This window comes from Hyla sarda, unplaced genomic scaffold (genome assembly GCF_029499605.1).
Source record: "Hyla sarda isolate aHylSar1 unplaced genomic scaffold, aHylSar1.hap1 scaffold_250, whole genome shotgun sequence".
NCBI lineage: Eukaryota > Metazoa > Chordata > Amphibia > Anura > Hylidae > Hyla > Hyla sarda.
In genome coordinates this window covers 103,777-128,670 of record NW_026609187.1, presented here as the reverse complement: position 1 = coordinate 128,670, position 24,894 = coordinate 103,777, and the positions used below count along the sequence as shown (strand labels likewise).

The following is a 24,894-nucleotide window of genomic DNA, read 5'->3' as shown; positions in this document are numbered from 1 at the left end:
CTGGCTCGCTCTCTTATCTGGCTTGCTCTCATATCTGGCTCGCTCGCTTGCTCTCTTGTCTGGCTCGCTCTCATATCTGGCTCGCTCGCTCTCACATCTGTCCGGCTCGCTTGCTCTCATATCTGGCTCGCTCGCTCTCATATCTGGCTCGCTTGCTTGCTCTCTTGTCTGGTTCGCTCTCTTATCTGTCTCGCTCTCATATCTGGCTTGCTCGCTTGCTCTCATATCTGGCTCAATCGCTTGCTCTCAAATCTGGCTCGCTCGCTTGCTCTCATATCTGGCTAGCTCGCTTGCTCTCTTGTCTTGCTCGCTCTCTTATCTGGCTCGCTCGCTCTCATATCTGGCTGGCTCGCTTGCTCTCATATCTGGCTCGCTCGCTTGCTCTCATATCTGGCTCGCTCGCTCTCATGTCTGGCTCGCTCTCATATCTGGATCGCTCGCTTGCTCTCATATCTGGCTGGTTCGCTTGCTTAATTGTCTGTCTCGCTCTCTTATCTGCCTCGCTCTCTCTCACATCTGGCTTGCTCGCTTGCTCTCATATCTGGCTCGCTTGCTGCTCTCTTGTCTGGCTCACTGTCTTATCTGGCTCGCTCGCATATCTTGCTCGCGCACTCTCACATCTGGCTCGCTCGCTCTCATATCTGGCTCGCTCGCTTGCTCTCTTGTCTGGCTCGCTCTCTTATCTGGCTTGCTCGCTAGCATATCTGGCTCGCTCGCTTGCTCTCTTGTCTGGCTTGCTCTCTTATCTGTCTCGCTCTCACATCTGGCTCGCTCGCTTGCTCTCATATCTGGCTCGCTCGCTTGCTCTCTTGTCTGGCTCGCTCTCTTATCTGGCTTGCTCGCTAGCATATCTGGCTCGCTCGCTTGCTCTCTTGTCTGGCTTGCTCTCTTATCTGGCTCGCTCGCTCTCATGTCTGGCTCGCTCGCTTGCTCTCATGTCTGGCTTGCTCGCTCTCATCCTGCTTTCTCGCTTGCTCTCATGTCTGGTTCGCTCTCTTATCTGGCTTGCTCTCATATCTGGCTTGCTCGCTTGCTCTCATATCTGGCTCGCTCGCTTGCTCTCTTGTCTGGCTCGCTCTCTTATCTGGCTCGCTCGCATATCTGGCTCGCTCGCTCTCATATTTGGCTGGCTTGCTTGCTCTCATATCTGGCTCGCTCGCTTGCTCTCATATCTGGCTCGCTCGCTTGCTCTCTTGTCTGGCTCGCTCTCTTATCTGGCTCGCTCGCATATCTGGCTCGCTCGCTCTCACATCTAGCTGGCTCGCTTGCTCTCTTATCTGCCTCGCTCGCTTGCTCTCTTGTCTGGCTCGCTCTCTTATCTGGCTCGCTCTCATATCTGGCTTGCTAGCTTGCTCTCATATCTGGCTCGCTTGCTTTCTCTCTTGTCTGTCTCGCTCTCTTTTATGGCTCGCTCACATATCTGGCTCGCTCGCTCTCAAATCTGGCTCGCTCGCTTGCTCTCATATCTGGCTTGCTCGCTTGCTCTCATATCCGGCTCGCTCGCTTGCTCACATATCTGGCTCGCTCGCTTGCTCTCTTGTCTGGCTCGCTCTCTTATCTGGCTCGCTCGCATATCTGGCTCACTCCCTCTCAAATCTGGCTCGCTCGCTTGCTCTCATATCTGGCTAGTTCGCTTGCTCTCTTGTCTTGCTCGCTCTCTTATCTGGCTCGCTCGCTCTCAAATCTGGCTGGCTCGGTCGTTCTCATATCTGGCTGGCTCGCTTGCTCTCATATCGGGCTCGCTCGCTTGCTCTCTTGTCTGGCTCGCTCTCTTATCTGGCTTGCTCGCTAGCATATCTGGCTCGCGCGCTTGCTCTCTTGTCTGGCTTGCTCTCTTATCTGGCTCGCTCGCTCTCATATCTGGCTGGCTCGCTTGCTCTCTTGTCTTGCTCGCTCTCTTATCTGGCTCGCTCGCTCTCATATCTGGTTGGCTCGCTTGCTCTCATATCTGGCTCGCTCGCTTGCTCTCATATCTGGCTCGCTCGCTCTCATGTCTGGCTCGCTCTTATATCTGGCTCGCTCGCTTGCTCTCATATCTGGCTCGCTCGCTTGCTTAATTGTCTGGCTCGCTCTATTATCTGCCTCGCTCTCTCTCACATCTGGCTTGCTCGCTTGCTCTCATATCTGGCTCGCTCGCTTGCTCTCTTGTCTGGCTCGCTCTCTTATCTGGCTCGCTCGCATATCTGGCTCGCTCGCTCTCACATCTGGCTGGCTTGCTTGTGCTCATATCTGGCTCGCTCGCTTGCTCTCATATCTGGCTCGCTCGCTTGCTCTCTTGTCTGGCTCGCTCTCTTATCTGGCTCGCTCGCCTATCTGGCTCGCTCGCTCTCACATCGGGCTGGCTCGCTTGCTCTCATATCTGGCTCGCTCGCCTGCTCTCTTGTCTGGCTCGCTCTCTTATCTGGCTCGCTCTTATATCTGGCTTGCTAGCTTGCTCTCATATCTGACTCGCTCGCTTGCTCTCTTGTCTGTCTCGCTCTCTTTTATGGCTCGCTCACATATCTGGCTCGCTCGCTCTCAAATCTGGCTCGCTCGCTCTCAAATCTGGCTCGCTCGCTTGCTCTCATATCTGGCTTGCTCGCTTTCTCTCATATCCGGCTCGCTCGCTTGCTCTTATGTCTGGCTCGCTCGCTTGCTCTCTTGTCTGGCTCGCTCTCTTATCTGGCTCGCTCGCATATCTGGCTCGCTTGCTCTCAAATCTGGCTCGCTCGCTTGCTCTCATATATGGCTAGTTCGCTTGCTCTCTTGTATTGCTCCCTCTCTTATCTGGCTCGCTCGCTCTCATATCTGGCTGGCTCGCTTGCTCTCATATCTGGCTCGCTCGCTTGCTCTCTTGTCTGGCTCGCTCTCTTATCTGGCTTGCTCGCTAGCATATCTGGCTCGCACGCTTGCTCTCTTGTCTGGCTTGCTCTCTTATCTGGCTCGCTCGGTCTCATATCTGGCTCGCTCGCTTGCTCTCATGTCTGGCTCGCTCGCTCTCATATCATGGTTTCTCGCTTGCTCTCTTGTCTGGCTCGCTCTCTTATCTGGCTTGCTCGCTTGTCTGGCTCGCTCGCATATCTTGCTCGCTCGCTTGCTCTCTTGTCTGACTTGCTCTCTTATCTTTCTTGCTCTCACATCTGGCTCACTCGCTTGCTCTCATATCTGGCTCGCTCGCTTGCTCTCTTGTCTGGCTCGCTCTTATCTGGCTTGCTCGCTAGCATATCTGGCTCGCTCGCTTGCTCTCTTGTCTGGCTTGCTCTCTTATCTGGCTCGCTCTCATATCTGGCTCGCTCGCTTGCTTTCATGTCTGGCTCGCTCGCTCTCATATCTGGCTCGCTTGCTTGCTCTCATGTCTGGCTCGCGCGCTTTCATATCTGGCTTTCTCGCTTGCTCTCTTGTCTGGTTCGCTCTCTTATCTGGCTCGCTCTCATATCTGGCTTGCTCGCTTGCTCTCATATCTGGCTCGCTCGCTTGCTCTCTTGTCTGGCTCGCTCTCTTATCTGGCTCGCTCGCATATCTGGCTCGCTCGCTTTCACATCTGGCTGGCTCGCTTGCTCTCATATCTGGCTCGCTCGCTCTCATATCTGGCTCGCTTGCTTGCTCTCTTGTCTTGCTCGCTCTCTTATCTGGCTTGCTCGCTCTCATATATGGCTGGCTCGCTCGCTCTCATATCTGGCTCGCTCGCTTGCTCTCTTGTCTTGCTCGCTCTCTTATCTGGCTTGCTCGCTCTCATATATGGCTGGCTCGCTTGCTCTCATATCTGGCTCGCTCGCTTGCTCTCTTGTCTGGCTTCCTCTGTTGTCTGGCTTGCTCTCTTATCTGGCTCGCTCGCTCTCATATCTGGCTCGCTCGCTTGCTCTCATGTCTGGCTCGCTCGCTCTCATATCTGGCTTTCTCGCTTGCTCTCTTGTCTGGCTCGCTCTCTTATCTGGCTCGCTCGCATATCTGGCTCGCTCGCTCTCACATCTGGCTGGCTCGCTTGCTCTCATTTCTGTCTGGCTCGCTTGCTCTCATATCTGGCTCGCTCGCTTGCTCTCTTGTCTGGCTCGCTCTCATATCTGGCTAGCTCGTTTGCTCTCTTGTATTGCCCGCTCTCTTATCTGGCTCGCTCGCTCTCATATCTGGCTGGCTCGCTTGCTCTCATATCTGGCTCGCTCGCTTGCTCTCATATCTGGCTCGCTCGTTCTCCTGTCTGGCTCACTCTCATATCTGGATCGCTCGCTTGCTCTCATATCTGGCTCGCTCGCTTGCTTAATTGTCTGGCTCTCTCTTATCTTTCTTGCTCTCACATCTGGCTCACTCGCTTGCTCTCATATCTGGCTCGCTCGCTTGCTCTCTTGTCTGGCTTGCTCTCTTATCTGGCTCGCTCGCTCTCATATCTGGCTCGCTCGCTTGCTTTCATGTCTGGCTCGCTCGCTCTCATATCTGGCTCGCTTGCTTGCTCTCATGTCTGGCTCGCGCGCTTTCATATCTGGCTTTTTCGCTTGCTCTCTTGTCTGGTTCGCTCTCTTATCTGGCTCGCTCTCATATCTGGCTTGCTCACTTGCTCTCATATCTGGCTCGCTCGCTTGCTCTCTTGTCTGTCTCGCTCTCTTTTATGGCTCGCTCACATATCTGGCTCACTCGCTCTCAAATCTGGCTCGCTCGCTTGCTCTCATATCTGGCTTGCTCGCTTGCTCTCATATCCGGCTCGCTCGCTTGATCTCATATCTGGCTCGCTCGCTTGCTCTCTTATCTGGCTCGCTCGCATATCTGGCTAGCTTGCTCTCAAATCTGTCTCGCTCGCTTGCTCTCATATCTGGCTAGTTCGCTTGCTCTCTTGTCTTGCTCGCTCTCTTATCTGTCTCGCCCGCTCTCATATCTGGCTGGCTCGCTTGCTCTCATATCTGGTTCGCTCGCTTGCTTTCTTGTCTGGCTCGCTCTTATCTGGCTTGCTCGCTTGCTCTCTTGTCTGGCTCGCTCTCTTATCTGGCTCGCTCGCATATCTTGCTCGCTCGCTCTCTTATCTGGCTCGCTCGCATATCTTGCTCGCTCGCTTGCTCTCTTGTCTGACTTGCTCTCTTATCTGTCTCGCTCTCACATCTGGCTCGCTCGCTTGCTCTCATATCTGGCTCGCTCGCTTGCTCTCTTGTCTGGCTCGCTCTCTTATCTGGCTTGCTTGCTAGCATATTTGGCTCACTCGCTTGCTCTCTTGTCTGGCTCGCTCTCTTATCTGGCTTGCTCGCTAGCATATCTGGCTCGCACGCTTGCTCTCTTGTCTGACTTGCTCTCTTATCTGGCTCGCTCGGTCTCATATCTGGCTCGCTCGCTTGCTCTCTTGTCTTGCTCGCTCTCTTATCTGGCTCGCTCGCTCTCATATCTGGCTGGCTTGCTTGCTCTCATATCTGGCTCGCTCGCCTGCTCTCATATCTGGCTCGCTCGCTCTCATATCTGGATCACTCGCTTGCTCTCATATCTGGCTCGCTCGCTTAATTGTCAGGCTCGCTCTCTTATCTGCCTCGCTCTCTCTCACATCTGGCTTGCTCGCTTGCTCTCATATCTGGTTCGCTCGCTTGCTCTCTTGTCTGGCTCGCTCTCTTATCTGGCTCGCTCTCTTATCTGGCTCACTCGCATATCTGGCTCGCTCGCTCTCAAATCTGGCTGGCTTGCTTGCTCTCATATCTGGCTCGCTCGCTTGCTCTCATATCTGGCTCGCTCGCTTGCTCTCTTGTCTGTCTCGCTCTCTTTTATGGCTCGCTCACATATCTGGCTCACTCGCTCTCAAATCTGGCTCGCTCGCTTGCTCTCATATCTGGCTTGCTCGCTTGCTCTCATATCCGGCTCGCTCGCTTAATCTCATATCTGGCTCGCTCGCTTGCTCTCTTATCTGGCTCGCTCGCATATCTGGCTAGCTTGCTCTCAAATCTGTCTCGCTCGCTTGCTCTCATATCTGGCTAGTTCGCTTGCTCTCTTGTCTTGCTCGCTCTCTTATCTGTCTCGCTCGCTCTCATATCTGGCTGGCTCGCTTGCTCTCATATCTGGTTCGCTCGCTTGCTTTCTTGTCTGGCTTGCTCTTATCTGGCTTGCTCGCTTGCTCTCTTGTCTGGCTCGCTCTCTTATCTGGCTCGCTCGCATATCTTGCTCGCTCGCTCTCTTATCTGGCTCGCTCGCATATCTTGCTCGCTCGCTTGCTCTCTTGTCTGACTTGCTCTCTTATCTGTCTCGCTCTCACATCTGGCTCGCTCGCTTGCTCTCATATCTGGCTCGCTCGCTTGCTCTCTTGTCTGGCTCGCTCTCTTATCTGGCTTGCTTGCTAGCATATTTGGCTCACTCGCTTGCTCTCTTGTCTGGCTTGCTCTCTTATCTGTCTCGCTCGCTCTCATATCTGGCTCGCTCACTTGCTCTCATGTCTGGCTCGCTCGCTCTCATCTCTGGCTCGCTCGCTTGCTCTCATGTCTGCCTCGCTCGCTCTCATATCTGGCTTTCTCGTTTGCTCTCTTGTTTGGTTCGCTCTCTTATCTGGCTCGCTCTCTTATCTGGCTTGCTCTCATATCTGGCTCGCTCGCTTGCTCTCTTGTCTGGCTCGCTCTCATATCTGGCTCGCTCGCTCTCACATCTGTCCGGCTCGCTTGCTCTCATATCTGGCTCGCTCGCTCTCATATCTGGCTCGCTTGCTTGCTCTCTTGTCTGGTTCGCTCTCTTATCTGTCTCGCTCTCATATCTGGCTTGCTCGCTTGCTCTCATATCTGGCTCAATCGCTTGCTCTCAAATCTGGCTAGCTCGCTTGCTCTCTTGTCTTGCTCGCTCTCTTATCTGGCTCGCTCGCTCTCATATCTGGCTGGCTCGCTTGCTCTCATATCTGGCTCGCTCGCTTGCTCTCATATCTGGCTCGCTCGCTCTCATGTCTGGCTCGCTCTCATATCTGGATCGCTCGCTTGCTCTCATATCTGGCTGGCTCGCTTGCTTAATTGTCTGTCTCGCTCTCTTATCTGCCTCGCTCTCTCTCACATCTGGCTTGCTCGCTTGCTCTCATATCTGGCTCGCTTGCTGCTCTCTTGTCTGGCTCACTGTCTTATCTGGCTCGCTCGCATATCTTGCTCGCGCACTCTCACATCTGGCTCGCTCGCTCTCATATCTGGCTCGCTCGCTTGCTCTCTTGTCTGGCTCGCTCTCTTATCTGGCTTGCTCGCTAGCATATCTGGCTCGCTCGCTTGCTCTCTTGTCTGACTTGCTCTCTTATCTGTCTCGCTCTCACATCTGGCTCGCTCGCTTGCTCTCATATCTGGCTCGCTCGCTTGCTCTCTTGTCTGGCTCGCTCTCTTATCTGGCTTGCTCGCTAGCATATCTGGCTCGCTCGCTTGCTCTCTTGTCTGGCTTGCTCTCTTATCTGGCTCGCTCGCTCTCATGTCTGGCTCGCTCGCTTGCTCTCATGTCTGGCTTGCTCGCTCTCATCCTGCTTTCTCGCTTGCTCTCATGTCTGGTTCGCTCTCTTATCTGGCTTGCTCTCATATCTGGCTTGCTCGCTTGCTCTCATATCTGGCTCGCTCGCTTGCTCTCTTGTCTGGCTCGCTCTCTTATCTGGCTCGCTCGCATATCTGGCTCGCTCGCTCTCATATTTGGCTGGCTTGCTTGCTCTCATATCTGGCTCGCTCGCTTGCTCTCATATCTGGCTCGCTCGCTTGCTCTCTTGTCTGGCTCGCTCTCTTATCTGGCTCGCTCGCATATCTGGCTTGCTCGCTCTCACATCTAGCTGGCTCGCTTGCTCTCTTATCTGCCTCGCTCGCTTGCTCTCTTGTCTGGCTCGCTCTCTTATCTGGCTCGCTCTCATATCTGGCATGCTAGCTTGCTCTCATATCTGGCTCGCTTGCTTTCTCTCTTGTCTGTCTCGCTCTCTTTTATGGCTCGCTCACATATCTGGCTCGCTCGCTCTCAAATCTGGCTCGCTCGCTTGCTCTCATATCTGGCTTGCTCGCTTGCTCTCATATCCGGCTCGCTCGCTTGCTCACATATCTGGCTCGCTCGCTTGCTCTCTTGTCTGGCTCGCTCTCTTATCTGGCTCGCTCGCATATCTGGCTCACTCCCTCTCAAATCTGGCTCGCTCGCTTGCTCTCATATCTGGCTAGTTCGCTTGCTCTCTTGTCTTGCTCGCTCTCTTATCTGGCTCGCTCGCTCTCATATCTGGCTGGCTCGGTCGTTCTCATATCTGGCTGGCTCGCTTGCTCTCATATCGGGCTCGCTCGCTTGCTCTCTTGTCTGGCTCGCTCTCTTATCTGGCTTGCTCGCTAGCATATCTGGCTCGCGTGCTTGCTCTCTTGTCTGGCTTGCTCTCTTATCTGGCTCGCTCGCTCTCATATCTGGCTGGCTCGCTTGCTCTCTTGTCTTGCTCGCTCTCTTATCTGGCTCGCTCGCTCTCATATCTGGCTGGCTCGCTTGCTCTCATATCTGGCTCGCTCGCTTGCTCTCATATCTGGCTCGCTCGCTCTCATGTCTGGCTCGCTCTTATATCTGGCTCGCTCGCTTGCTCTCATATCTGGCTCGCTCGCTTGCTTAATTGTCTGGCTCGCTCTATTATCTGCCTCGCTCTCTCTCACATCTGGCTTGCTCGCTTGCTCTCATATCTGGCTCGCTCGATTGCTCTCTTGTCTGGCTCGCTCTCTTATCTGGCTCGCTCGCATATCTGGCTCGCTCGCTCTCACATCTGGCTGGCTTGCTTGTGCTCATATCTGGCTCGCTCGCTTGCTCTCATATCTGGCTCGCTCGCTTGCTCTCTTGTCTGGCTCGCTCTCTTATCTGGCTCGCTCGCCTATCTGGCTCGCTCGCTCTCACATCGAGCTGGCTCGCTTGCTCTCATATCTGGCTCGCTCGCCTGCTCTCTTGTCTGGCTCGCTCTCTTATCTGGCTCGCTCTTATATCTGGCTTGCTAGCTTGCTCTCATATCTGACTCGCTCGCTTGCTCTCTTGTCTGTCTCGCTCTCTTTTATGGCTCGCTCACATATCTGGCTCGCTCGCTCTCAAATCTGGCTCGCTCGCTCTCAAATCTGGCTCGCTCGCTTGCTCTCATATCTGGCTTGCTCGCTTTCTCTCATATCCGGCTCGCTCGCTTGCTCTCATGTCTGGCTCGCTCGCTTGCTCTCTTGTCTGGCTCGCTCTCTTATCTGGCTCGCTCGCATATCTGGCTCGCTTGCTCTCAAATCTGGCTCGCTCGCTTGCTCTCATATATGGCTAGTTCGCTTGCTCTCTTGTATTGCTCCCTCTCTTATCTGGCTCGCTCGCTCTCATATCTGGCTGGCTCGCTTGCTCTCATATCTGGCTCGCTCGCTTGCTCTCTTGTCTGGCTCGCTCTCTTATCTGGCTTGCTCGATAGCATATCTGGCTCGCACGCTTGCTCTCTTGTCTGGCTTGCTCTCTTATCTGGCTCGCTCGGTCTCATATCTGGCTCGCTCGCTTGCTCTCATGTCTGGCTCGCTCGCTCTCATATCATGGTTTCTCGCTTGCTCTCTTGTCTGGCTCGCTCTCTTATCTGGCTTGCTCGCTTGTCTGGCTCGCTCGCATATCTTGCTCGCTCGCTTGCTCTCTTGTCTGACTTGCTCTCTTATCTTTCTTGCTCTCACATCTGGCTCACTCGCTTGCTCTCATATCTGGCTCGCTCGCTTGCTCTCTTGTCTGGCTCGCTCTTATCTGGCTTGCTCGCTAGCATATCTGGCTCGCTCGCTTGCTCTCTTGTCTGGCTTGCTCTCTTATCTGGCTCGCTCGCTCTCATATCTGGCTCGCTCGCTTGCTTTCATGTCTGGCTCGCTCGCTCTCATATCTGGCTCGCTTGCTTGCTCTCATGTCTGGCTCGCGCGCTTTCATATCTGGCTTTCTCGCTTGCTCTCTTGTCTGGTTCGCTCTCTTATCTGGCTCGCTCTCATATCTGGCTTGCTCGCTTGCTCTCATATCTGGCTCGCTCGCTTGCTCTCTTGTCTGGCTCGCTCTCTTGTCTGGCTCGCTCTCTTATCTGGCTCGCTCGCATATCTGGCTTGCTCGCTTTCACATCTGGCTGGCTCGCTTGCTCTCATATCTGGCTCGCTCGCTCTCATATCTGGCTCGCTTGCTTGCTCTCTTGTCTTGCTCGCTCTCTTATCTGGCTTGCTCGCTCTCATATATGGCTGGCTCGCTCGCTCTCATATCTGGCTCGCTCGCTTGCTCTCTTGTCTTGCTCGCTCTCTTATCTGGCTTGCTCGCTCTCATATATGGCTGGCTCGCTTGCTCTCATATCTGGCTCGCTCGCTTGCTCTCTTGTCTGGCTTCCTCTGTTGTCTGGCTTGCTCTCTTATCTGGCTCGCTCGCTCTCATATCTGGCTCGCTCGCTTGCTCTCATGTCTGGCTCGCTCGCTCTCATATCTGGCTTTCTCGCTTGCTCTCTTGTCTGGCTCGCTCTCTTATCTGGCTCGCTCGCATATCTGGCTCGCTCGCTCTCACATCTGGCTGGCTCGCTTGCTCTCATTTCTGTCTGGCTCACTTGCTCTCATATCTGGCTCGCTCGCTTGCTCTCTTGTCTGGCTCGCTCTCATATCTGGCTAGCTCGCTTGCTCTCTTGTATTGCCCGCTCTCTTATCTGGCTCGCTCGCTCTCATATCTGGCTGGCTCGCTTGCTCTCATATCTGGCTCGCTCGCTTGCTCTCATATCTGGCTCGCTCGTTCTCCTGTCTGGCTCACTCTCATATCTGGATCGCTCGCTTGCTCTCATATCTGGCTCGCTCGCTTGCTTAATTGTCTGGCTCTCTCTTATCTTTCTTGCTCTCACATCTGGCTCACTCGCTTGCTCTCATATCTGGCTCGCTCGCTTGCTCTCTTGTCTGGCTTGCTCTCTTATCTGGCTCGCTCGCTCTCATATCTGGCTCGCTCGCTTGCTTTCATGTCTGGCTCGCTCGCTCTCATATCTGGCTCGCTTGCTTGCTCTCATGTCTGGCTCGCGCGCTTTCATATCTGGCTTTTTCGCTTGCTCTCTTGTCTGGTTCGCTCTCTTATCTGGCTCGCTCTCATATCTGGCTTGCTCACTTGCTCTCATATCTGGCTCGCTCGCTTGCTCTCTTGTCTGGCTCGCTCTCTTATCTGGCTCGCTCGCATATCTGGCTCGCTCGCTTTTACATCTGGCTGGCTCGCTTGCTCTCATATCTGGCTCGCTCGCTCTCATATCTGGCTCGCTCGCTTGCTCTCTTGTCTTGCTCGCTCTCTTATCTGGCTTGCTCGCTCTCATATATGGCTGGCTCGCTCGCTCTCATATCTGGCTCGCTCGCTTGCTCTCTTGTCTTGCTCGCTCTCTTATCTGGCTTGCTCGCTCTCATATATGGCTGGCTCGCTTGCTCTCATATCTGGCTCGCTCGCTTGCTCTCTTGTCTGGCTTCCTCTCTTGTCTGGCTTGCTCTCTTATCTGGCTCGCTCGCTCTCATATCTGGCTCGCTCGCTTGCTCTCATGTCTGGCTCGCTCGCTCTCATATCTGGCTTTCTCGCTTGCTCTCTTGTCTGGCTCGCTCTCTTATCTGGCTCGCTCGCATATCTGGCTCGCTCGCTCTCACATCTGGCTGGCTCGCTTGCTCTCATTTCTGTCTGGCTCGTTTGCTCTCATATCTGGCTCGCTCGCTTGCTCTCTTGTCTGGCTCGCTCTCATATCTGGCTAGCTCGCTTGCTCTCTTGTATTGCCCGCTCTCTTATCTGGCTCGCTCGCTCTCATATCTGGCTGGCTCGCTTGCTCTCATATCTGGCTCGCTCGCTAGCTCTCATATCTGGCTCGCTCGCTCTCCTGTCTGGCTCACTCTCATATCTGGATCGCTCGCTTGCTCTCATAATCGGCTCGCTCGCTTGCTTAATTGTCTGGCTCGCTGTCTTATCTGCCTCGCTCTCTCTCACATCTGGCTTGCTCGCTTGCTCTCATTTCTGACTAGCTCGCTGCTCTATTGTCTGGCTCGCTCTCATATCTGGCTTGCTCGCTTGCTCTCATATCTGGCTCGCTCGCTTGTTCTCTTGTCTGGCTCGCTCTCATATCTGGCTCGCTCGCTCTCACATCTGGCTGGCTTGCTTGCTCTCATATCTGGCTCGCTCGCTTGCTCTCATATCTGGCTCGCTCGCTTGCTCTCATATCTGGCTCGCTCGCTTGCTCTCTTGTCTGGCTCGCTTTCTTGTCTGGCTCGCTCTCTTATCTGGCTCGCCCGCATATCTGACTCGCTCGCTCTCACATCTGGCTGGCTCGCTTGCTCTCATATCTGGCTAACTCGCTTGCTATCATATCTGGCTAGCTCGCTTGCTCTCGTCTTGCTCGCTCTTTTATCTGGTTCGCTCCCTCTCATATCTGGCTTGCTCGCTTGCTCTCATATCTGGCTCGCTTGCTCTCATGTCTGGCTCGCTCTCATATCTGGATCGCTCACTTGCTCTCATATCTGGCTCGCTCGCTTGCTTAATTGTCTGTCTCGTTCTCTTATCTGCCTCGCTCTCTCTCACATCTCGCTTGCTCTCATATCTGGCTCGCTCGCTGCTCTCTTGTCTGGCTCGCTCTCTTATCTGGCTTGCTCGCATATCTTGCTCGCTCGCTCTCACATCTGGCTCGCTTGCTTGCTCTCATATCTGGCTCGCTTGCTTGCTCTCTTGTCTGGCTCGCTCTGTTATCTGGCTTGCTCGCTCTCACATCTGGCTCGCTCGCTTGCTCTCTTGTCTGGCTCACTCTCTTATCTGGCTTGCTCGCTAGCATATCTGGCTCGCTCGCTTGCTCTCTTGTCTGGCTTGCTCTCTTATCTAGCTCGCTCTCATATCAGGCTCGCTCACTTGCTCTCATGTCTGGCTCACTCGCTCTCATATCTGACTTTCTCGCTTGCTCTCTTGTCTGGTTCGCTCTCTTATCTGGCTCGCTATGATATCTGGCTTGCTCGCTTGCTCTCATATCTGGCTCGCTCGCTTGCTCTCTTGTCTGGCTCGCTCTTTTATCTTGCTAGCTCGCATATCTGGCTCGCTCGCTCTCACATCTGGCTGGCTCGCTTGCTCTCATATCTGGCTCACTCGATTGCTCTCATATCTGGTTCGCTCGCTTGCTCTCTTGTCTGGCTCGCTCTCTTATCTGGCTCGCTCGCTCGCATATCTGGCTCGCTCGCTCTCATATCTTACTCGCTCGCTCTCATGTCTGGCTCGCTCGCTCTCATATCTGGCTCGCTCGCTTGCTCTCATATCTGGCTCGCTCGCTTGCTCTCATATCTGGCTCGCTCACTTGCTCTCACATCTGGCTCGCTCGCTTGCTCTCATGTCTGGCTCACTAGCTCTCATATATGGCTCGCTCGCTTGCTCTCTTGTCTGGCTCGCTCGCTCGCATATCTGGGTCACTCGCTTGCTCTCATATCTGGCTTGCTCGCTTGCGCTCTTGTCTGGCTCGCTTGCTCTCATATCTGGCTCGCTTGCTCTCTTGTCTGGTTCACTCTCTTATCTGGCTCGCACTCATGTCTGGCTCGCTCTCTTATATGGCTCGCTTGCTCTCTTGTCTGACTCCCTCTCTTATCTGGCTCGCTTGCTCTCTTGAAGCAGCAAATAAACAGGTAATCTTTCTTTCCAACACTGAAACCTGGTGGTGCACTTAATATATGCTACCAGATAGGGGACATATCAGATATTAAACTGATATAAACAGACACCACATTTGATACCAGCCAAAAGGAAGGATGAGAAGTGATAACTGTGAAATGGGAGGAACCAACGCTGTCCCCTTCACATGCACCATCACTACTTGTAGGAAGAGAGGCTGGCTGGCAGCCTCCCATACACACTCTGGCTGGGTGGCAGTCGCCCACCAGTACACACAGCAGGCCCTAAACCCATATCATTATTGCTAAGCAGGAAGATGGGAGTCTATTTCACTCTGATGGACCATTTTTAAATGCAATCCATAACCTGGCTTTGGCAGGAACCCGTCTTACTCCTCCTACTTGCATTTGATACTGGGTTTAGGATCTGCATAGGAAATACACACACACACACACACACACACAAGCACACACTTACCTGTGTTGCCTGCTGACGCCTCCTTGGCTGTCCCCAAACGGTATAAAACCAACAGCCACGGGAAACTGTAAGGATAGAGGACATACCTGCATCCTATTGGACTCACTTGTCTTGGTTAAATCCAGCTTATTTGAAAACCTATGGTGCTGCTGCTTCTGCTCATGGCAGTGCTGCTTCTGGCAAGGCTGTTCTTTGGTGGGCCTAGGTGACATCACAATCTCCATGGTTACATACACAACAAAGGTCAGATGTTGTTTACATCTGGCCATGCCAGTGGTATTGAGTAGCATATCACAGTGCTAAGGGTCCTGGATGCAACAATCTTTCAATGGGGAATAGCCGCACTGAGTTTGTCAAGTGCACCCATGTTTGCAACTCCAACAATACACACATATGTATGTATGTATGTATGTATGTATGTATGTATGTATGTGTATCTATGTGTATCTATCTATATCTATCTATATCTATCTATCTATCTCTTTCACTCTCTCTTTATGTGTATATATATATATATATATATATATATATATAATTTTTTTTCTTTTATATATATATATATATATATATATATATATATACATATATATAGAGAGAGAGAGATGGAAATACTTTTTTAAACATGTTTTCACCTTTTTTTTAACCTTCTTTTTTTCTTCTCTCCATGTTTTCCTTCTTTCCTCCTTTTTTCCTATGCTGCTGCTTCTTATTTTTCTTCTTTTTCAGACCCTATCATTGCACTATTGCTTATTCAATACCACCAGCAGATGGAGACACTATATTACAACATTAGTTGTGAGCAGCAGTTTGTACAAACAAATGCCTCATAGCTGATGTCCTATCCATTATTGCAATGGATGGTTGGCTGGCAACATTTGTTTTTATTATTCCAATACCACAGTACCAATGCATGGTCAATCAACAGCAATGACACCCCCATGTCAATTAACAAGATTCAGCACCCACTACCTGAAAGACAGCTACCTATTATGTCATGTCCAACCTGCACAGGTGTGCTGGTTGCTGAGCTTATTCAATTAAAGAGGACATTCAGCAGCAGCAGTCCTGTGCCTGGTCGCTCCAACAGGGGCCAGACACAAGCGGCACCACCTATTGTCTTTTGCCTGCAGTAGGGGCCCACTGGACTAGCCAGCAAGCAGCTGCAGCAGTAAATAAACAGGTAATCTTTCTTTCCAACACTGAACCCTGGTGGTGCACTTAATATATGCTACCAGATAGGGGACATATCAGATATTAAACTGATATAAACAGACACAACATTTGATACCAGCCAAAAGGAAGAATGAGAAGTGATAACTGTGAAAGGGGAGGAACCAACGCTGTCCCCTTCACATGCACCATCACTACTTGTAGGAAGGTAGGCTGGCTGGCAGCCTCCCATACACACTCTGGCTGGGTGGCAGTCACCCACCAGTACACACAGCAGGCCCTAAACCCATATCATTATTGCTAAGCAGGAAGATGGGAGTCCATTTCACTCTGATGGACCATTTTTAAATGCAATCCATAACCTGGCTTTGGCAGGAACCCTTCTTACTCCTCCTACTTGCATTTGATACTGGGTTTAGGATCTGCATAGGAAACACACACACACACACACACACACAAGCACACACTTACCTGTGTTGTCTGCTGACGCCTCCTTGGCTGTCCCCAAACGGTATAAAACCAACAGCCACGGGAAGCTGTAAGGATAGAGGACATACCTGCATCCTATTGGACTCACTTGTCTTGGTTAAATTCAGCTTATTTGAAAACTTATGGTGCTGCTGCTTCTGATCATGGCAGTGCTGCTTCTGACAAGGCTGTTCTTTGGTGGGCCTAGGTGACATCACAATCTCCATGGTTACATACACAACAAAGGTCAGATGTTGTTTACACCTGGCCATGCCAGTGGTATTGAGTAGCATATCACAGTGCTAAGGGTCCTGGATGCAACAATCTTTCAATGGGGAATAGCCGCACTGAGTTTGTCAAGTGCACCCATGTTTGCAACTCCAACAATACACACATATGTATGTATGTAATGTATGTATGTAATGTATGTAATGTATGTATGTATCTATCTATCTCTTTCTATATGTATATATATATATATATATATATAATTTTTTTTCTTTTAAATATATATATATATATATATATATATATACATATATAGAGAGAGAGAGAGATGGAAATACTTTTTTAAACATGTTTTCACCTTTTTTTTTAACCTTCTTTTTTTCTTCTCTCCATGTTTTCCTTCTTTCCTCCTTTTTTCCTATGCTGCTGCTTCTTATTTTTCTTCTTTTTCAGACCCTATCATTGCACTATTGCTTATTCAATACCACCAGCAGATGGAGACACTATATTACAACATTAGTTGTGAGCAGCAGTTTGTACAAACAAATGCCTCATAGCTGATGTCCTATCCATTATTGCAATGGATGGTTGGCTGGCAACATTTGTTTTTATTATTCCAATACCACAGTACCAATGCATGGTCAATTAACAAGATTCAGCACCCACTACCTGAAAGACAGCTACCTATCATGTCATGTCCAACCTGCACAGGTGTGCTGGTTGCTGAGCTTATTCAATTAAAGAGGACATTCAGCAGCAGCAGTCCTGTGCCTGGTCACTCCAACAGGGGCCAGACACAAGCGGCACCACCTATTGTCTTTTGCCTGCAGTAGGGGCCCACTGGACTAGCCAGCAAGCAGCTGCAGCAGCAAATAAACAGGTAATCTTTCTTTCCAACACTGAACCCTGGTGGTGCACTTAATATATGCTACCAGATAGGGGACATATCAGATATTAAACTGATATAAACAGACACCACATTTGATACCAGCCAAAAGGAAGAATGAGAAGTGATAACTGTGAAAGGGGAGGAACCAACGCTGTCCCCTTCACATGCACCATCACTACTTGTAGGAAGGGAGGCTGGCTGACAGCCTCCCATACACACTCTGGCTGGGTGGCAGTCACCCACTAGTACACACAGCAGGCCCTAAACCCATATCATTATTGCTAAGAAGGAAGATGGGAGTCCATTTCACTCTGATGGACCATTTTTAAATGCAATCCATAACCTGGCTTTGGCAGGAACACTTCTTACTCCTCCTACTTGCATTTGATACTGGGTTTAGGATCTGCATAGGAAATACACACACACACACACACACACACACACACACAAGCACACACTTACCTGTGTTGCCTGCTGACGCCTCCTTGGCTGTCCCCAAACGGTATAAAACCAACAGCCACGGGAAGCTGTAAGGATAGAGGACATACCTGCATCCTATTGGACTCACTTGTCTTGGTTAAATCCAGCTTATTTGAAAACTTATGGTGCTGCTGCTTCTGATCATGGCAGTGCTGCTTCTGACAAGGCTGTTCTTTGGTGGGCCTAGGTGACATCACAATCTCCATGGTTACATACACAACAAAGGTCAGATGTTGTTTACACCTGGCCATGCCAGTGGTATTGAGTAGCATATCACAGTGCTAAGGGTCCTGGATGCAACAATCTTTCAATGGGGAATAGCCGCACTGAGTTTGTCAAGTGCACCCATGTTTGCAACTCCAACAATACACACATATGTATGTATGTATGTATGTATGTATGTATGTATGTATGTGTATCTATCTATCTATCTCTTTCTCTCTCTCTATATGTATATATATATATATATATATATATATATATAATTTTTTTTTCTTTTAAATATATATATATATATATATATATACATATATAGAGAGAGAGAGAGATGGAAATACTTTTTTAAACATGTTTTCACCTTTTTTTTACCTTCTTTTTTTCTTCTCTCCATGTTTTCCTTCTTTCCTCCTTTTTTCCTATGCTGCTGCTTCTTATTTTTCTTCTTTTTCAGACCCTATCATTGCACTATTGCTTATTCAATACCACCAGCAGATGGAGACACTATATTACAACATTAGTTGTGAGCAGCAGTTTGTACAAACAAATGCCTCATAGCTGATGTCTTATCCATTATTGCAATGGATGGCTGGCTGGCAACATTTGTTTTAATTATTCCAATACCACAGTACCAATGCATGGTCAATTAACAAGATTCAGCACCCACTACCTGAAAGACAGCTACCTATCATGTCATGTCCAACCTGCACAGGTGTGCTGGTTGCTGAGCTTATTCAATTAAAGAGGACATTCAGCAGCAGCAGTCCTGTGCCTGGTCGCTCCAACAGGGGCCAGACACAAGCGGCACCACCTATTGTCTTTTGCCTGCAGTAGGGGCCCACTGGACTAGCCAGCAAGCAGCTGCAGCAGTAAATAAACAGGTAATCTTTCTTTCCAACACTGAACCCTGGTGGTGCACTTAATATATGCTACCAGATAGGGGACTTATCAGATAGTAAACTGATATAAACAGACACCACATTTGATACCAGCCAAAAGGAAGAATGAGAAGTGATAACTGTGAAAGGGGAGGAACCAACGCTGTCCCCTTCACATGCACCATCACTACTTGTAGGAAGGGAGGCTGGCTGGCAGCCTCCCATACACACTCTGGCTGGGTGGCAGTCACCCACCAGTACACACAGCAGACCCTAAACCCATATCATTATTGCTAAGCAGGAAGATGGGAGTCCATTTCACTCTGATGGACCATTTTTAAATGCAATCCATAACCTGGCTTTGGCAGGAACCCTTCTTACTCCTCCTACTTGCATTTGATACTGGGTTTAGGATCTGCATAGGAAACACACACACACACACACACACACAAGCACACACTTACCTGTGTTGCCTGCTGACGCCACCTTGGCTGTCCCCAAACGGTATAAAACCAACAGCCACGGGAAGCTGTAAGGATAGAGGACATACCTGCATCCTATTGGACTCACTTGTCTTGGTTAAATCCAGCTTATTTGAAAACCTATGGATCTGCTGCTTCTGCTCATGGCAGTGCTGCTTCTGACAAGGCTGTTCTTTGGTGGGCCTAGGTGACATCACAATCTCCATGGTTACATACACAACAAAGGTCAGATGTTGTTTACACCTGGCCATGCCAGTGGTATTGAGTAGCATATCACACTGCTAAGGGTCCTGGATGCAACAATCTTTCAATGGGGAATAGCAGCACTGAGTTTGTCAAGTGCACCCATGTTTGCAACTCCAACAATACACACATATGTATGTATGTATGTAATGTATGTATGTAATGTATGTAATGTATGTTATGTATGTATCTATCTATCTATCTCTTTCTCTCTTTCTATATGTATATATATATATATATATATATATATATATATATATAATTTTTTTTTCTTTTAAATATATATATATATATATATATATATATATATATATATACACATATATATAGAGAGAGAGAGATGGAAATACTTTTTTAAACATGTTTTCACCTTTTTTTTTAACCTTCTTTTTTTCTTCTCTCCATGTTTTCCTTCTTTCCTCCTTTTTTCCTATGCTGCTGCTTCTTATTTTTCTTCTTTTTCAGACCCTATCATTGCACTATTGCTTATTCAATACCACCAGCAGATGGAGACACTATATTACAACATTAGTTGTGAGCAGCAGTTTGTACAAACAAATGCCTCATAGCTGATGTCCTATCCATTATTGCAATGGATGGTTGGCTGGCAACATTTGTTTTTATTATTCCAATACCACAGTACCAATGCATGGTCAATCAACAGCAATGACACCCCCATGTCAATTAACAAGATTCAGCACCCACTACCTGAAAGACAGCTACCTATCATGTCATGTCCAACCTGCAGGGGTGTGCTGGTTGCTGAGCTTATTCAATTAAAGAGGACATTCAGCAGCAGCAGTCCTGTGCCTGGTCGCTGCAACAGGGGCCAGACACAAGCGGCACCACCTATTGTCTTTTGCCTGCAGTAGGGGCCCACTGGACTAGCCAGCAAGCAGCTGCAGCAGTAAATAAACAGGTAATCTTTCTTTCCAAAACTGAACCCTGGTGGTGCACTTAATATATGCTACCAGATAGGGGACATATCAGATAGTAAACTGATATAAACAGACACCACATTTGATACCAGCCAAAAGGAAGAATGAGAAGTGATAACTGTGAAAGGGGAGGAACCAACGCTGTCCCCTTCACATGCACCATCACTACTTGTAGGAAGGTAGGCTGGCTGGCAGCCTCCCATACACACTCTGGCTGGGTGGCAGTCACCCACCAGTACACACAGCAGGCCCTAAACCCATATCATTATTGCTAAGCAGGAAGATGGGAGTCCATTTCACTCTGATGGACCATTTTTAAATGCAATCCATAACCTGGCTTTGGCAGGAACCCTTCTTACTCCTCCTACTTGCATTTGATACTGGGTTTAGGATCTGCATAGGAAACACACACACACACACACACACACACACAAGCACACACTTACCTGTGTTGCCTGCTGACGCCTCCTTGGCTGTCCCCAAACGGTATAAAACCAACAGCCACGGGAAGCTGTAAGGATAGAGGACATACCTGCATCCTATTGGACTCACTTGTCTTGGTTAAATCCAGCTTATTTGAAAACTTATGGTGCTGCTGCTTCTGATCATGGCAGTGCTGCTTCTGACAAGGCTGTTCTTTGGTGGGCCTAGGTGACATCACAATCTCCATGGTTACATACACAACAAAGGTCAGATGTTGTTTACACCTGGCCATGCCAGTGGTATTGAGTAGCATATCACAGTGCTAAGGGTCCTGGATGCAACAATCTTTCAATGGGGAATAGCCGCACTGAGTTTGTCAAGTGCACCCATGTTTGCAACACCAACAATACACACATATGTATGTATGTTGTATGTATGTATGTATGTATGTATGTGTATCTATCTATCTATCTATCTATCTCTTTCTCTCTCTCTATATGTATATATATATATATATATATATATATATATATATATAATTTTTTTTTCTTTTAAATATATATATATATATATATATATATATATATATATATATGTATACATATATAGAGAGAGAGAGATGGAAATACTTTTTTAAACATGTTTTCACCTTTTTTTTACCTTCTTTTTTTCTTCTCTCCATGTTTTCCTTCTTTCCTCCTTTTTTCCTATGCTGCTGCTTCTTATTTTACTCCTTTTTCAGACCCTATCATTGCACTATTGCTTATTCAATACCACCAGCAGATGGAGACACTATATTACAACATTAGTCGTGAGCAGCAGTTTGTACAAACAAATGCCTCATAGCTGATGTCCTATCCATTATTGCAATGGATGGCTGGCTGGCAACATTTGTTTTAATTATTCCAATACCACAGTACCAATGCATGGTCAATCAACAGCAATGACACCCCCATGTCAATTAACAAGATTCAGCACCCACTACCTGAAAGACAGCTACCTATCATGTCATGTCCAACCTGCACAGGTGTGCTGGTTGCTGAGCTTATTCAATTAAAAAGGACATTCAGCAGCAGCAGTCCTGTGCCTGGTCGCTCCAACAGGGGCCAGACACAAGCGGCACCACCTATTGTCTTTTGCCTGCAGTAGGGGCCCACTGGACTAGCCAGCAAGCAGCTGCAGCAAATAAACAGGTAATCTTTCTTTCCAACACTGAACCCTGGTGGTGCATTTAATATATGCTACCAGATAGGGGACATATCAGATATTAAACTGATATAAACAGACACCACATTTGATACCAGCCAAAAGGAAGAATGAGAAGTGATAACTGCGAAAGGGGAGGAACCAACGCTGTCCCCTTCACATGCACCATCAGTACTTGTAGGAAGGTAGGCTGGCTGGCAGCCTCCCATACACACTCTGGCTGGGTGGCAGTCACCCACCAGTACACACAGCAGGCCCTAAACCCATATCATTATTGCTAAGCAGGAAGATGGGAGTCCATTTCACTCTGATGGACCATTTTTAAATGCAATCCATAACCTGGCTTTGGCAGGAACCCTTCTTACTCCTCCTACTTGCATTTGATACTGGGTTTAGGATCTGCATAGGAAACACACACACACACACACACACACACACACAAGCACACACTTACCTGTGTTGCCTGCTGACGCCTCCTTGGCTGTCCCCAAACGGTATAAAACCAACAGCCACGGGAAGCTGTAAGGATAGAGGACATACCTGCATCCTATTGGACTCACTTGTCTTGGTTAAATCCAGCTTATTTGAAAACCTATGGATCTGCTGCTTCTGCTCATGGCAGTGCTGCTTCTGACAAGGCTGTTCTTTGGTGGGCCTAGGTGACATCACAATCTCCATGGTTACATACACAACAAAGGTCAGATGTTGTTTACACCTGGCTATGCCAGTGGTATTGAGTAGCATATCACAGTGCTAAGGGTCCTGGATGCAACAATCTTTCAATGGGGAATAGCCGCACTGAGTTTGTCAAGTGCACCCATGTTTGCAACTCCAACAATACACACATATGTATGTATGTATGTATGTTGTATGTATGTATGTATGTATGTATGTATGTGTATCTATCTATCTATCTCTTTCTCTCTCTCTATATGTATATATATATATATATATATATATATATATATAATTTTTTTTCTTTTAAATATATATATATATATATATATATACATATATAGAGAGAGAGAGAGATGGAAATACTTTTTTAAACATGTTTTCACCTTTTTTTTACCTTCTTTTTTTCTTCTCTCCATGTTTTCCTTCTTTCCTCCTTTTTTCCTATGCTGCTGCTTCTTATTTTACTCCTTTTTCAGACCCTATCATTGCACTATTGCTTATTCAATACCACCAGCAGATGGAGACACTATATTACAACATTAGTCGTGAGCAGCAGTTTGTACAAACAAATGCCTCATAGCTGATGTCCTATCCATTATTGCAATGGATGGCTGGCTGGCAACATTTGTTTTAATTATTCCAATACCACAGTACCAATGCATGGTCAATCAACAGCAATGACACCCCCATGTCAATTAACAAGATTCAGCACCCACTACCTGAAAGACAGCTACCTATCATGTCATGTCCAACCTACACAGGTGTGCTGGTTGCTGAGCTTATTCAATTAAAGAGGACATTCAGCAGCAGCAGTCCTGTGCCTGGTCGCTCCAACAGGGGCCAGACACAAGCGGCACCACCTATTGTCTTTTGCCTGCAGTAGGGGCCCACTGGACTAGCCAGCAAGCAGCTGCAGCAAATAAACAGGTAATCTTTCTTTCCAACACTGAACCCTGGTGGTGCATTTAATATATGCTACCAGATAGGGGACATATCAGATATTAAACTGATATAAACAGACACCACATTTGATACCAGCCAAAAGGAAGAATGAGAAGTGATAACTGTGAAAGGGGAGGAACCAACGCTGTCCCCTTCACATGCACCATCACTACTTGTAGGAAGGGAGGCTGGCTGGCAGCCTCCCATACACACTCTGGCTGGGTGGCAGTCACCCACCAGTACACACAGCAGACCCTAAACCCATATCATTATTGCTAAGCAGGAAGATGGGAGTCCATTTCACTCTGATGGACCATTTTTAAATGCAATCCATAACCTGGCTTTGGCAGGAACCCTTCTTACTCCTCCTACTTGCATTTGATACTGGGTTTAGGATCTGCATAGGAAACACACACACACACACACACACACAAGCACACACTTACCTGTGTTGTCTGCTGACGCCTCCTTGGCTGTCCCCAAACGGTATAAAACCAACAGCCACGGGAAGCTGTAAGGATAGAGGACATACCTGCATCCTATTGGACTCACTTGTCTTGGTTAAATCCAGCTTATTTGAAAACTTATGGTGCTGCTGCTTCTGATCATGGCAGTGCTGCTTCTGACAAGGCTGTTCTTTGGTGGGCCTAGGTGACATCACAATCTCCATGGTTACATACACAACAAAGGTCAGATGTTGTTTACACCTGGCCATGCCAGTGGTATTGAGTAGCATATCACAGTGCTAAGGGTCCTGGATGCAACAATCTTTCAATGGGGAATAGCCGCACTGAGTTTGTCAAGTGCATCCATGTTTGCAACTCCAACAATACACACATATATATGTATGTATGTTGTATGTATGTATGTATGTATGTATGTATGTATGTGTATCTATCTATCTATCTATCTCTTTCTCTCTCTCTATATGTATATATATATATATATATATATATGTATATATATAATTTTTTTTTCTTTTAAATATATATATATATATATATATATATATACATATATAGAGAGAGAGATGGAAATACTTTTTTAAACATGTTTTCACCTTTTTTTTACCTTCTTTTTTTCTTCTCTCCATGTTTTCCTTCTTTCCTCCTTTTTTCCTATGCTGCTGCTTCTTATTTTTCTTCTTTTTCAGACCCTATCATTGCACTATTGCTTATTCAATACCACCAGCAGATGGAGACACTATATTACAACATTAGTTGTGAGCAGCAGTTTGTACAAACAAATGCCTCATAGCTGATGTCCTATCCATTATTGCAATGGATGGCTGGCTGGCAACATTTGTTTTAATTATTCCAATACCACAGTACCAATGCATGGTCAATTAACAAGATTCAGCACCCACTACCTGAAAGACAGCTACCTATCATGTCATGTCCAACCTGCACAGGTGTGCTGGTTGCTGAACTTATTCAATTAAAGAGGACATTCAGCAGCAGCAGTCCTGTGCCTGGTCGCTCCAACAGGGGCCAGACACAAGCGGCACCACCTATTGTCTTTTGCCTGCAGTAGGGGCCCACTGGACTAGCCAGCAAGCAGCTGCAGCAAATAAACAGGTAATCTTTCTTTCCAACACTGAACCCTGGTGGTGCACTTAATATATGCTACCAGATAGGGGACATATCAGATATTAAACTGATATAAACAGACAC

At 48.5% G+C, this 24,894-nt stretch overlaps 3 pseudogenes; all 3 read right to left on the bottom strand.

Moving 5' to 3' along the window:
- Positions 1-15,187: 15,187 nt before the first annotated feature.
- Positions 15,188-15,290, bottom strand: LOC130323524 (U2 spliceosomal RNA; annotated as a pseudogene).
- A 6,325-nt stretch (positions 15,291-21,615) lies between these two features.
- Positions 21,616-21,718, bottom strand: LOC130323521 (U2 spliceosomal RNA; annotated as a pseudogene).
- A 1,515-nt stretch (positions 21,719-23,233) lies between these two features.
- Positions 23,234-23,336, bottom strand: LOC130323519 (U2 spliceosomal RNA; annotated as a pseudogene).
- Between the last annotated feature and the right edge of the window lie 1,558 nt (positions 23,337-24,894).